This window comes from Nothoprocta perdicaria, unplaced genomic scaffold, assembly GCF_003342845.1.
Source record: "Nothoprocta perdicaria isolate Ctin4 unplaced genomic scaffold, notPer1 scaffold_45, whole genome shotgun sequence".
Taxonomy (NCBI): Eukaryota; Metazoa; Chordata; class Aves; order Tinamiformes; family Tinamidae; genus Nothoprocta; species Nothoprocta perdicaria.
Genome location: NW_020455699.1, coordinates 4,440,091 through 4,454,613, shown reverse-complemented (window position 1 = coordinate 4,454,613; position 14,523 = coordinate 4,440,091). Strand labels below are relative to the sequence as shown.

At 39.5% G+C, this 14,523-nt stretch overlaps 1 protein-coding gene across 3 annotated transcripts in view; it reads right to left on the bottom strand.

The window, feature by feature from the left end:
- DIRAS2 (DIRAS family GTPase 2) overlaps positions 1 to 6,268 on the bottom strand; it is a 15,885-nt gene extending 9,617 nt beyond the window's left edge. Inside the window, exons 1-2 of one of the 3 annotated variants that reach the window (XM_026046571.1) lie at positions 6,090 to 6,268; positions 3,749 to 3,823 (exon numbers count right to left, since the gene is read on the bottom strand). The gene's annotated coding sequence lies outside the window, so the exon portion shown is untranslated. The remainder of the gene's footprint in view (positions 1 to 3,748; positions 3,824 to 6,089) is intronic. The other 2 variants (XM_026046568.1, XM_026046570.1) reach the window with 2 other exon arrangements.
- Between the last annotated feature and the right edge of the window lie 8,255 nt (positions 6,269 to 14,523).

Here is a 14,523-nt window from a genome sequence, read left to right as displayed (position 1 = left end):
TCCATTACATTACAGATATTACTGTATGTCACAGTGAAGGTACAGTCAGAAGGTACAGATTTTAAGCCAYATCCAGTTTTAAAAGTTTTACTGCAGGAAGCTTCTCTGCAAATCTTTTGCAGATTCCCTTCATACTTCTTCCATAACATAAAAGAAAAAGAGCAAGGAAATTAGTCCTACAGAATAAATGGTCACTAATTTCTTCTGTATTTATAAAAATAAAATATTGTTTAAGGACATCTATCTTAAAGACAATCTGTATTTAGAGGAAGCAGAATCCAAGCCCTGATCTATTCTCTAGTCACAAATTCTATGCCCTCATTTGACAAAGTAAAGGCTACATATTCAACATGCTGATGTTGAAAACCTTCTTCCCAAAACGCTGTTAAAATTGCCTTAACTCCTATCAGATATCATAGCAGTTGTTTTCCTCGAGTTAATTACAAGACCTCAAATACATAGTCATTTTGATTAGTATAGGACAGTATTATGATGTTTTGATTAAAGTAATAGCAATCTTGACTAACTCATTGGACCAATAAAAGGCCATGAGAAGATGGGTAGATGYGATTTCTGAAGGCAAGAAAGGCTTGTATTGGAAAGAGTAGAGCATCTGATGTGTTGTCTAAAGAGGACAATAAAGTTGCATGTGATTCTTTACCTAGGATTGCTCAAAACAGTATGACCTGGCTAGGAAGGAGGAGGATGGAGRTTGGAAATCTGTGGATTCCCTTCTTGGCTGTGGAGTATTGTGCACAAAATGCAGAATGTGCTGGATGTGATTCAGCAAAAGAGCCTCAGAATTAAAAATATGCTTCAATATGCTCTGCTGCTGCCCAAGACCCCTCAGAACTGCTCCCTTGAGTAAGAGGTGAGCACTCAGTGCTAACTTAAGCCCAGATTCATCATCCTGCTTACCAAACAAAACACCTCGCCCACATGCTCAAAGCAGCAAATCATAAGTCCACCCAAGGCAAACTGATGCCATGCCAGCTGTTACTTCCGAGTTAGTGAATTGACACAGTTTTTAAATTCAGCTTTTGCTGAATTGTTTGTTGTTGTTGTTGTATATTGTTTTGACTTAAATGACACTATTTTTTAATTTATTTATCTAATAGAGTATTTTGGTAAATGAATGTCTTTATCTTTTAAGTGCTTAAGGACAAAATTCATTCAGAATCCTCACAGAAATATCTCCAAATGTGAGGTTAGGTACTTGCAAGTTTACACAAAAAGCAAGAAATGTCAAAGGAATGGCACTATGTTCAACTTTCTGTAGGAGTAATTTTGTGATGAGAGTTTCTTCTGTTTGTAAGGAATTTAAACCCTGGGATAATTTATACAAAAGAAAATTTTACATGTATAAATATTTGTAGGATCAGAGATTCAGGCTGACCTTCAGCTGCCTTGTTTTCAACAAACTAAGATTCGTTTTAGTAATTATCTACCACATTATACTTGTGTGTTGAGCTTGTGCTTCTCCAGATGTTCAGTCTAAAATGTGCCTTTGAATGGAAGCCTTCCTGCTTTTGGAAAGAAGTGTGCTGCTAAAGTTTTCCTGAGCAGAAAAAGTTAGAAATGCACAAAGCACACAAACCCCAAAATGAAGAGCAAAAATTCTCAAAAAATCATTTTACTCTAAAGGCTTTGGGTGTTCATATATATTGGAGGTTCGTGATGAAAGTCTCRGCACAGGAAACCATTGACTTCTACAAGAATATGTACATCTATACAGAGAGTGAAGTGTCCATGGAAGACTGCCTTCCATTCAGCAGAGGAAGCAGCACAAGGGCCAGTGGTCCTTTAGCCTTTCCTCTGTAGTCCTCAGTTGCTTAATTTTGTTTTAAGGCCTTTTGCCAGAGTCTCCTACAGAAGCAGAAGCCTCGAAGATTAAGGGCTGCAGATATCTCTCCTCCGTCTCCATGTGAGGAGGAACTTCTTCCCTGTGAGGGTGACAGAGCAGTGGAACAGGCTGCCCAGGGAGGYTGTGGAGTCTCCTTCTCTGGAGATCTTCCCAACCCACCTGGATGCCGCCCTGTGCCACATGTTGTAGGTGTGCCTGYTTGAGCAGGGAGGTTGGACTAGATGATCTCTAGASGTCCCTTCCAACCTTGAATATTCTGTAATTCTGTGATATGTGAATATCCATAGCTACAGGCTGTATCTAGTAATTGCTGTCCTGGTTCTTAAGACACASTCTGACAGTCTTACACAGGCCAAATAGAACACCTATTCCAAACGGCATGGTTTTTGTCCAAGTGAGAATACCTCTCTCTTTCTTGATCTCCTAGCTTCACGTGGCAACTCCTYCAAACAGCATACCAAAGAATAAAACACAGCTTTCAAGGGTTTCTTGGGCCAAAATTTGTGAATTGGTTAATGCTACGGTTTGCAGGAATCAGAGGGATGCCTGGGAAGCAATTAAGCAGTGCWGTCCTGTTGCCAGTGTGTTCCCAGGCATTATGAAGAAATCTGTGCTTCCTCTGAACATTTCCAATGTATAACAGAGAGCTGAAAAAACRGTGTTTTTTGTCCTAAACAATTTTTTTTAAGATTTATTTATTTTTCGTGCTACACTGGGGTGCAGTTTCTTTAAGATGTAGCTTTCAAATCTACCTCCCTAATGCCAACACTTTCAGAAAACTGGACACTTTCTTTACTGGAGTTTTGTTTACTTTTAAATACAAAAGCAATTTCATCTTAATCTTCATAAATGCTGAGTGTTAAGGAGTTTTTATTTGGAAGTAAGAATGACACTTTTAGCCTTCATAGAAGTTTGTTCCCAATTCATGTTTCTTTTCTTTGAAGCACTAGACAAGTTAAAAATACTTTCTCAGTAAGACATGCCAATATTTTAATGTTTGATTGAAGGAACTGGGAAAGATGTATTTTTTAGTTGGACTTGCGGCAGTATTTGAGCTATTGCTCAAACATAATATTGAAAATATTTGATTTCTGAAACTGCCAACTTTTTCAACTTCTGAGATAAAATCTATTACTCTAGGTCTTTAAGGGAAAACATAACAAAACCCAGCAATGCTCTTTATCAGAATCTCACATCGTTTTTAAGTCAGCACTACTCCTCTTTTAGGGTAGGAACCTTCTTCATCCTAGAAATGGATTTTCTCTTTTCATACCACCCTATCCTGTCGTACTACCTGCCATTTTAAGTGGAGAAGTTAAACAATTGCTACGACTTCACTGCTGCCTGTTCAGGTTCAACCTAAACTGATTCCATTACCTGCAGTCAGCATGAGGTTGCATTTCACAGCTATACCATTCAGCAGCCCTACATAGCCAAATAAATCAGAGAGACCAATTTTCATCCCAGATATTTCACCTTAGGTGCATTTGCTTCCGAAGAAATGCTGCTGACCCTGTAGCAAGTACAGATGTGTTGTGCACATGCATTTTATTCACTGCTAGCAATTGATTTAAGAGATTTAAGAGGGCAAAATAAACATTTCTAATACAATATATTGAAATTTCACAAAATCACTGTTTTATTTCTATCATGCAATACTGATGTTTGCTCAATTTGGCCTAATACTAAGACATATTAGGAGGAAGAAAATAAGGAAGATTTCAAGCAAGCACTGTATACTGAATAGTGTTGGTACCACTGGTTCCACGGTTAATTTCTACTTAAGCATACAACTGGCCCAATAATCACATGCATCCTGGCAGATACAAGATCAATATGCAGCTTATTACTTATTACAAAATAAGTACTAAAATAATTACTTACTGGGGTACACTGCAAATTAAAAGCAATTCAATATAGTGGTGTCCTCGGATAAAAAAACAAAAATGTAGGCAGGATCTGGTTAAAAGGAGAAAGAAGAGGGATAGGAAATACAGAATTGAGTGGTCATTCTGTGAGATTATCTTTGAAATAAAATGCTTTTAAATGGCTCCTTGTTAAAATAAGCTAAACCTGGCAAATAGTACTGAGTCCATCACAATGAAATTGTGGGTCTACACTTTTTCACCCATGATGGTAGAACATTTAAATGGATAGATGTATTTATAGCACTAAATCAAAGTACCAGATGAACCTCAAACAAAACAAGAACCAACAGAACCACCATTAGTTATAGATTATAACCAGTATCAACTTATGTCCCATGCACTACTTTTGTTGCTATTGCAGAGACTGCAGCGCTGCTGGCCTATGGTGCAATGCTTGACCACCTTGACCACTAGATCAGTAAGTGACCGTGCCACGAAACTCTGATGATCACTCACTGGTTAAGAAAAGCTCTACTCTCTGAGAATGGGATGTGATTCCATCTTACAACCATCAGGCCTCATGCCTCTGCTGTAGGGCTGCTGTGCTGCAAAGAGAARTGCAGCACTCTCTAGGATAGAAATATACTTGTGTTTGGCATTGATGTGGTATGTATGAACAGCTGTGTTATCAAAGACCTTGACCCATTTGCTAAGAGATGTTTTGATAGAGGCTACTCCCGATGAATAGTAAGGAGAATAGCACTGAAAGTTTATCAAATTCGCTCTTTTGCTATTTCAGGCAACCATTTCATGTAATCACTGCCATAAATGAATCGAGTTCCATCTAAAAAAGAAAAAAAAAAAGTAAAAGTTTTATATATATTATTTCCTTGAGAAGGTAATTTGAGAACCTTACTTCTCTATTGGTTTGAAATCTTCCCTTCTAAACGCATGCACAACCAATTTCTACACACTCGTTCTTCTCCTTGCTCAGGAACAAGATAAATAGCTGTACACTGCAACCACTCCCCCAGACTTTCATCTCCATGAGACCATAGATCTGCAGCTGTGCATTGGAACCTGTTCTGTGTTTGCAAGGTCCATCACACAATCATCTCACAAGGTGCAAACCACAACATGAGACGGAGCGTGATACCTGGAGGGGGACCGTATCTCACAGCTCCCAAGTGACTGCGTGGATGCCATTCCACTAAAATTGGGCACTACTGATCCTGACTGGTAACCCTGGAGCCTCCAGACTGGGGAACAGCTCCTGATTCATGAGTAGAGTCCATCAGTCAGAAAACATAATTAAAAAAAAAAAAAAAAAGAAAAAAGCCCCAAGCCATCTGGTCCAGAATTAAAAACTGCGGAATCTGCAAACATTAGAGACACAATCAGCTTAACTCTGGCAGAGGAGTAACAACAATGAATTGTAAAGTCTTCATCTATATGGAAAGGTATATATATACGCACACATTCCATACCTAAACGTGTGTATTTATAGTTAGTCATATATACATGTATTCCTGTAAAATTAAGCACTCAGAAACAATATGTTTAAAAGATATTCTCACAAAAATACATCTAATCTTGTTGCTCCATTCCGAGCTCACAGGGCTTTGACCAAATGCTGCAGCATATAGACCATCCCACCTTTTAGGGACATTATAGCAAGAGGGGGAAGTATTATCAACTCTGAATTCATGTCAGTCACAAACACGTGAGAATGGCCCTTCGTGATTTATTTTCTTTCATTTGAGTAGCACAAGCTACTGAATACATAGAATATTTTCATCCTGCAAATAGAATACTGCAAAGTTGTATATGCCTCTGAGGAAGTAAGCCCTAGTGCTATTTTATTCAAACTCAACATTTTAATAGTCTTTCATTACATGAGCTTAAAGTGTCTTTCATTTAAAAAAAAMCCCAAAACACTAAAAAAGCTGCAACCTCTTCCCAAACCACTGCAGTGGCAGTGGCATAAACTAGGGCAAAATTCATCGCACCAGATTTTAATTAGAGTTAAATAAATAAATAAATAAATAAATAAATAAATAAGGTTATGTTATGAAGCCATTGTTAGCATCCTTAAAAATAATATTGTTTAGCTGGTCAGTATGCATGTGGCCAGCCTCCAGCCTTCTTTCCAGCTGTAATGTGCTGCGTTCCCTACATGAGACACACTGTCACATCAAATCCTGCAGTTGTAACTCATGCAAAACTCTTTTGACTTAAGTACAAATTTTGCCTGAGCAGAGACTGTGGACCAAAGGAAATAAGCATCTCTACAAGGCAATGCTACATTTATTATGAGAGACTCTGAAGAAAAAAAAAAAAAAAAAGATGGAAATTACCTGCAAAGGAAGAGACAGCTCCAAACGCTCCTCAGTTTCTGCCGGTCATTGCACCAGTGGGTTTTCTCCACCAGAAAGGGGTCGGTGGGGCGGTCAGGGGGCTGTATCCCTGCTTCCCGCTGCCTTCCCAACGCGGCGCGTTGCTGCCGTGGGATGTGCGTGCGCTCCGTGGATGCCGCTCCTGCTGCTCCGCTCCCTGCGCTCGCTCTCCCAGCGCTGGGGCCGGGCTGGAGCGTTGGTTGGCTGGGCTGCAGCTGCTCGCTCGCTCACTCCCACTCATGGACTGTGGCTCCAGCCCCTGCCCGAGCTGATGCCTAAATGGCGACTGCGAAGCTCATCCCAGCTTTTAACTGCCACCTACTGAATAACTGTGGAATGCGCGTATGTGTGTACGTACATCTGCACATACATATAGGCTGCAGTTTTCTATCTGTCTCACCAAAACGCAGTGCGTTTTTGCGATTAATTTTTCACCCGTGCAAATATTTAGTAGCTTATCATTTAAAGCTGTGGTTTACATTAATCTGTGCCCATGTGTCTCCATTTCAATCAGCAGTTGAATGTGGAACAAGCCTGCTTTTTTTTTTTTTTTTTTTTTTTTAAATCTTTAAAAAGCATACAAAGCCTATGGTTATGCTAATACCCAGGGGGCATAAATCAGCATTCAAGTCCTTGGAGCTGTGCTGATTTAGAGTAGCAGGATTTCAGTCCCTTAGGTCTAATATTTATTTGCCAAAATACTGTGGAATACAATACTAAAAACAAACCATAAAAATATCTTTACTCTGACATAGCCCCTCAAATTTTCACTCACTTGCTTTTTTACATAGCAAAGCAAAAGAGTTTTCTTACAACTTTATGGGCAAATGTAAAGTATGTGAATACACTCCTCTTCAGTGGTAGATTTTGAGAGACCTGTGAAAGTGTAAAGAAAAGATCTAATGGCTCTTCCAGCTCCTGTTTAAAGCAACTCCTAAAAACCTTCAAAAGGCTTTTCTTTTCCCATCTTTGAGTGGGGTCCAGTGGCAGTACCACTGCAAGAGGGAGTTTGGTTGCAGGATCTGGCTCTGAGTCACCGAGTTGGGAGAAGGACTCATTGCCCAGAAGTTGGGGCATGTGCTAGGGAGGGAAGCAGGTCTTTAGGTTCACAAAGTCCAACATCTGAGTTCATATAGCCTGTGTGTGTGTTGCATCCTGCCATAGCACAGCATGCTGYATTTATGATGATAGTGATGGCAATGCAGTTAAGCTTTCCCTATAAACTTGGTGCTGTTGCCCWGGAATTCAGCCTGTGTGTTATCCTGATACAGGTAGACTGCATTATGAGTGCAAAAGCTGGCCCTATTTCTCCTCGTTTCTACATAGTGTTGCTGTAGTACCACACAGTGCAGCTCTTCAGTAATCTTTGGAGCTGAAGGTGCAAGTGCTCATTGAGTGTACCCTCATAGGAAATGTGGCTTTTAATTTGTCTTTAAATTAGTAGGTCCTTGATGAGTGTTAGAGATATGATTTGCCCTATCTTTTACTTGTTCAACTTACATTTCAAGTCTCAGAGATTTTACAATCTGGAACTACAATTGCCAAGATGTTCAGGCTCTTATGAAAGTACAGAACCACAGAATCACAGGATGGCTGAGGTTGGAAGGAACCTCTAGAGATCATCTAGTCCAACCTCCCTGCTCCAGCAGGGACACCCAGAGCACGGGGCATAGGGTGGCATCCAGGCGGGTTTGGAAGATCTCCAGAGCAGGAGACTCCACAGCCTCCCTGGGCAGCCTGTGCCAGGGCTCTGTCACCCTCACAGGGAAGAAGTTCCTCCTCACATGGAGATGGAACTTCCTGTGTTGCAACTTACACCCATTGCCCTGTGTCCTGTCACTGGCTACCGCCTAGAAGAGTTTGGCCCCTTCCTCCCTAYATTCACCCTTCAGGTATTTATACATATTGATCAGATCCCCTCTCAACCTCTTCTCCAGGCTAGCCAGGCCCAGCTTGCTTAGTTTTTCCTAAAGCGTCCTGAGAGACGCTTCAGTCCCCTAATCATCTTTGTCTCTCTGCAATCGACCCTCTCKAGAAGCTCCACGTCCTTCTTGTCCTGGTGAGTCCAGAACTRCCCCCARTACTCCAGGTGCRGCCTCCCCAGAGCTGAGCAGAGGGGCAGGATCCCCTCCCTCCMCCTGCTGCCAACATCCTCCTGATGCAGCCAGGAKCCCATTGGCCTTCYTGGCCACGAGGGCACTGCTGCCTCATGGGTAACTTGGTGTCMACCAGGACTCCCAGGTCCCTCTCCGTGGAGSTGCTTTCVAGCAGGTCRACCCCTAATCTGTCCTGGTGCCTGGGGTTATTCCTGCCCAGGTGCAGGACCCTGCACTTGTCCTTGTTGAACCTCATGAGGTTCCTCTCTGCCCAATTCTCCTGCRTAGCCTGGTGCCTCTGAACTTAACCTTTTAATATCCTGATTCTGTCTAAAAATCTAGTTTACTCCAATTTTCCTGGAGCTCCTTGTAATTCTCTTCTTAAATTTCTAAGAAATCATCTATATTACCAGGCACACATTTTGGTTTTGCATCCTTTCTCTGCCTTCTCTATCTGTTGAAAGCATCATGAGCTTTTTCTGGTTAGAAGTGCAGTGCTAGGACACYACACTATATTACACTGTAAGGTATATTTGTATGGGATTCACTTCTCATCCCTACCAAATAATAACACAGAAGTGCTGCTCTTCAGCAATGGTCATGCACTCTTTTTTCATGGAGTTGTTCAGACTGTGCAGGCTTTTGAAAACTCATGTGTGACCTAGCCCATAAAAGCAAATTATCCACACTGAGTCCCTATAGCAGACTCCTCAGGCCACATCTCACTTCTTCATGTCAGTGTATACTCCTGTTTGTTGTTCATGCCCGGCCTTGCTGTGTTGTTCATGCTGAAGGACTCACTAAGGACCTCCACTGTGAAACTTCAAAATCCACACTGGCATGCCTCATGCACTGCTGCATGGCAGGCAAACATCAGAGGACAAGGGTGCAAAGACTCAGGACCACACTTTCATTAGAAGTTTCCTCCAGAGAAAAGTCCTGTACAGACTTTGTGGTTATTACATTTTGGTATGGTATCCTGAGTTAGTGTTCAAGGAACAAGAACCTCTTGAGTTACCAAAATATGAGCTGCCTAAGGTTTGAATGCGCAACCACCACAGCCTGGCATGTGCACTGGAAGTAGGGCTTCTGGGTTACGATTCACCCCAGGGTCCACATATGAAAAAGTAATAGTTTGACATGGAAAACTCTTGTTTTGTTGTAAGGACTGTTTATGTGCAAGGAAGAAACCTGTTGTGATCAAGAGCAAAAGGAGAAAGCAAAAACTCATCCTCTCTTTCATGATTTCCCATCTGCTTGTCTCTATATTTTTCTGGGACACACTTGCAATTCCATATCCTAGCTAAAGTACATCCATCTTCCCTCACATTCTTCAGCTTTCTAATTGGCAAATAGTTTTTTAGCTACATRAATCCATAAAGAAATCTAGTTCTGCCTTACAATTATTAGGGATAAAAATAGTGATTATCTTTACTGTAAAATACTATGTTAATTTCCCATACTCTGTTTTAGAGTTGTGTTCAAAACTGAATGAATGACTTGTTAATCAGCAGTACCTAGGATGTTAGAAAAGAACATATTATATTTTTATTTTTATTTTTATTTTTATTTTTAATTTAATATTTTATTTTATTTTATTTTATTTTGAGATGTACTAGAATTTTACCTGGAAATAGCTTTTATTTTGTCCAATAGCTAAACAGGGAGAAATTATTATGAAGAGTGCTTCTTCAGGACAACTGATGGTGAACAGTGGATTTGTGAATGTCCTGTACTTGATGCAGTAATTTGATTTGTACTTTGTAAATGTGCTGTGGCTTTGGCTGCAGGAGGGATGATCATAAAAGCTCTATTTTGTATCAGTGTGCTGCATTTGAATCTTAGGCACTGTCCACCATTTTGTAGATGAAGCATAAAATTGTCATGGTCTTTTTAATGCATGCATGCTGCTTTGAACTTATAAAGCTCCACATAAGCCGAAAAGTAGTAAGTCTCTACTGTATATCATTTTGAAAATGTAATAATCTAATTATTCATTATGCTTTTATTATTCAACCAGAGTGTATCGTAGACATCATTTACAATGCACTGTATCACTGTCAGACAGATCACTGTCTCTGATAGAATTGCATGTTATATATTAAGCAAATGTGATTAAAATCCATGCATAGTTTATCAGGCACTATTTTTATACATATATATATATATATATATAAAATATATGTGGATGGCATATAGGAATGCTGTGAGGTGACAGGGAGTCATACAGATTCTCATTTACGTTAAAATAACTCTTGACTACCTCCAGGCTCCTCTGAGTTTCCAGAGGCAGATCTTTATCTAATATATTTCAGCACTATAACAACTTCATCTGATGGTGAGTTGTTCTGTGAAACAGGGTTGTGGTGAGACTTCCTGTTGCACTTTTTCCAAAGGAGAACCTGTTACGTGGTAGAATTTTCAAGGCTGGTAGCTGGATGTGTGCAGTACTAGTATCACCAACCATCGTTTTTCAACTCATCACTTTGCAAGGCAGCCTTGTATCGTGCACATGAGATAAGAAGGAATTTTAGAAATTAAATCATTGCTATCATAATAAAATCCTGGCAAGTTCTTAGCTTTCAATAAAAGAAAGCAGCTGCTCCTGCAGTGCGTGTCACTCCCATTGACTATAGAGGGAGTTTGCTGTTGGAAGAAAAGGATGSCAGATCTCAGAGCATGATTTTCTTCTTCTTTAGATTTCAGGAGATTTCAGATCAGGCTCTTTCTTACTCTGTTGCTCTGCAACATGATAAAACAGATTCCTTTAGAGACGTCACTGAATTCTATTATTTTCCTTCAGAAGTTTGTAATTTTCAGCCAGGGTCATGGGAGAGTCGAAAAAGTCAGTTCTGCCTCACTGCCTGTATGACAGACACAACACCATGGTGTGCTTCCAAATCAGGAATAACGCATAGAGTTTTGCTGTTGATTTACCTGGTAATTAAAGCGGGACTTAGCCTACAAGTGGTGGGTGAGATGTCAGAAAAAGTGGCAGAAGGAGGCATGCTCTTGGCCCCTTCTCTAATATCTAACCTACTGAACAGAGGAGAGTATGGTTGTCCCTGGAAATCTGTAGCAATGTACACTTAAGCTCATGCTCAGCAAAATGCAGAAAGAGTGTAATGCTGTTCAGTGTTTAATGAAATCATTTCCTAGCAGTAAAGATAACGTTTATAGCAATAACCAACTTGAAGATCAAAAATGGCTCACAGGTAACTGCTCTGTTTTCCTTTTTTTTTTTTTGCCTCCAGAGATTCACCTAGTTAAATCATGGACTAATACACATATATGCAAATCTAATGGTTCCTCTATAGTTTCGATGGTTCCTAAATAATGATTCCTAAATAGTTTGCCTAATGGTTAGGTAAAACTCAAACTGAAAACTAATGGTTCAAAGTCAATATATTATACAAATATCTAAAAATAGACAAAGTGAATGTGCTGTGTCCCCAAACAGTATTTTCTGCTGCTAAAAGGAAATTGTGATAATTCTAATTCATGAAGCACCCCTTTATACCAAAACAGAGAATTTCTGTCTTCCTTAACTTATACAAGCACCCATCACACCATAGATTGGATATAAGTGAGTGTTTTAGGAAGAGAATTTTTTCATTTGCTGATCAATATGCATCACAAAATATCTCACTGCCACAATCCACAAGGTCTGATCCTAAATCATCTAGGGAGACTGAAGGAGCCTTCTGGGGATGGGGAAGGCTGATAAACCTGAGACTTGATAAGGATAATGATATTAAMTATTTGAGTAGTCCCAATGATATTAACTGTGCTACTTGCAGAGGGCAGTATATTAATGTACATTCATGTTTATTGTGCCAAACACAGAGATGCTAATGGAAACAAAAGAGAAAAAAATTTCAGAGCGGAGATTGCCATTTTCTTCAACAGTTACATAGAAGAACTGACAATTAGAAAGGGCAGCCCAGATGTTTCGAATATGTGAGCTGTGATTCATAAAGCAAGAAATGGTATTTTAGGCGATCAGAAGGCTCACTTCATATATCCATGGTGCCTTAGTTACTCAAGTTTTGTCAGCAAGTRAAAGTTAAAATTAAAAAAAAATCCCAAACTATGCAGTATTAGTTACATTAATTATGCTGTGCTGCAAGTATGTGTGTACATAATATGTATACATAAWTATAAAATACATATCAATACACATTTGTTGAGAATTCATATCAGTTATAACACATTATATGTTTATCTTTTTCAATACAACATAAGATCTCCACTTATGAACTGCTTATTTTTTGAAAAATAGAGTCAGAAACAGTTTGTTATCCATAGATTGAAGAGATTGATTTTTCTGTGTTCAGAGCTTACTGGCTGCAGTATCAGCTGTAAGTATTCCCAAATAATCGTTTAGACTTCGTCAAGTATTCCAGGAAAGATCTTGTCTTTCTCATTATGGCCCGTGTTCAGCACTCTTCAAAAATAAGATTATTTTTATCTATTCAGAGTCACAACTGCCACCATTCTCATCAGAATTCTTTGTTATCAACTTTAAAATGAAATGTTGATCATAGGATCACAGATTTATTWGGTATTCTAATCCCTCAGTTGCCATGATGGCCTGAGGTGGGTGAAGAAAAGGGGAAAAGAGCCCTCTGTCCCTTGACAAATTGCTGTTCATCATTGCAATTGAGCTTTTGTTCATGTAAACAGAAGAATCGGTGTATCAGTACAGGTAACAAAATGAAAGTGCTAAGCAGACATGTGATGCAGTTAGAAACTCTTCCAGCAGTATWTCGCTAAAATCTCTTATATAACTGAAGAAATACCTAAGGGCAGGAATGGCTGTTTGGTTTAAAAGTGCCATATTGTGAATTCATGCAATTTGCCCATTGTTATCAATTTCCTGGTTTCTACCAGAATATTATCAGGACTTATTAATCATCTCCCATCAACTCTCTATTACTTCTCACTTATTCTAACTAGCTTTGAAGCAAAGAATTCATATAGAAAGCACTACACTCTGTTGCTCCTGTTGTACACGTAGGTGTGAACTGTTTRCCCACCTCTTTCTTGAAGATGTTCAAGGTGGGGAGTAGAAGGGCATGGCTACCAATATGATTAGGTGTAATAGGCTTGAGAACATGTGTATGGTTTGTCCACTGTCGTRTATTGAGTGAAAGTGAGATGAACAGATTTCCTGCACTTTCCGTGGCCCAGTGTGTCAACCCTTTACACCGCTGATCTGATCCTCTTGTCACCRTTTCTCTCTTTAGAAAGAAAATATCTTATGTCTCTCTGGCAGTGTTTTATCAAGTAGTGTGCTATCACCTTGCTAAAAATAGCTGAGGATTTAACAGGTTTTTTTCTCAGCTGGGAGGAATTCTGCTTCTTACCTGATTAACACTGAAATTTGTCTTTAGCTGTCAAGATTAGAGGAGAAGCACAGAGCAGCACAGACACCTCCACACTTTTCAGCAGTGCTGGCTGAGCCTGCTGAGGTCTCCCGTGGGTGACTGGGATAYAATGGTGAGCACAGCAGCTCTGACAGCCTTGTGGAAGGATCAGGCTGCCTTCTCCTCTGCTTCTTCACAACGCCTTTTCTAGCTGACACTGCTTGGAAATAAAATGGCCAGTTCGTAATGTTGCTTTAGATTATTCCTTGTCACTACTTCTATGAAAAAAAMCATGCAGATGATAAGAATATTCCTGTCTCCCCAAGATGTCATGGTAAGCCTTCAATTCTCTCAACTTTTCTGCAATATACTTTTCTACTGAATATCTTGTTACTTTCAAGKTCTTTGTCGGCAACTGCACATTCATGTCTGCAATGGTGTGTAAAATGTTCTGGCAACCAGACACTAGATTCCTTACCATGAAATGTACCTGTTTCATGTCCATCCCGTCACAATGGACTCGCTGAAGAAGCCAGATGGTTTCAGGTCAAATGGTTTATTCTCCATACAAGGACAACTTCTCTTTCTCCTGCATATCCCTCAAAATACACAATTTTTTAATGAGACTTGCTAGCCAAACAGAAAACTCCAGTTGCCACAATAGAAAAGAAAATCACAGTTTCTGCTGCGTTATATTAAATAGTTTGATCAGGACAACAAATAATTTATTCATCTAGTTTTTATTTATTAGTTACTAATTGCACTTGAGAATGCAAAGTGAAATTTGTTTTGTGGGTGTTAAAAAATTAAAAGTCACTTTGGAAGAAGTGTTATCCAAAGTTCAAAGAATGATCTTCAAAAGGAAAATTTTTGGGTAAGCAAAATTTCTTGGCAGAAGTGCCTTGTTCTTTTACATTCACTTGGAAGAAT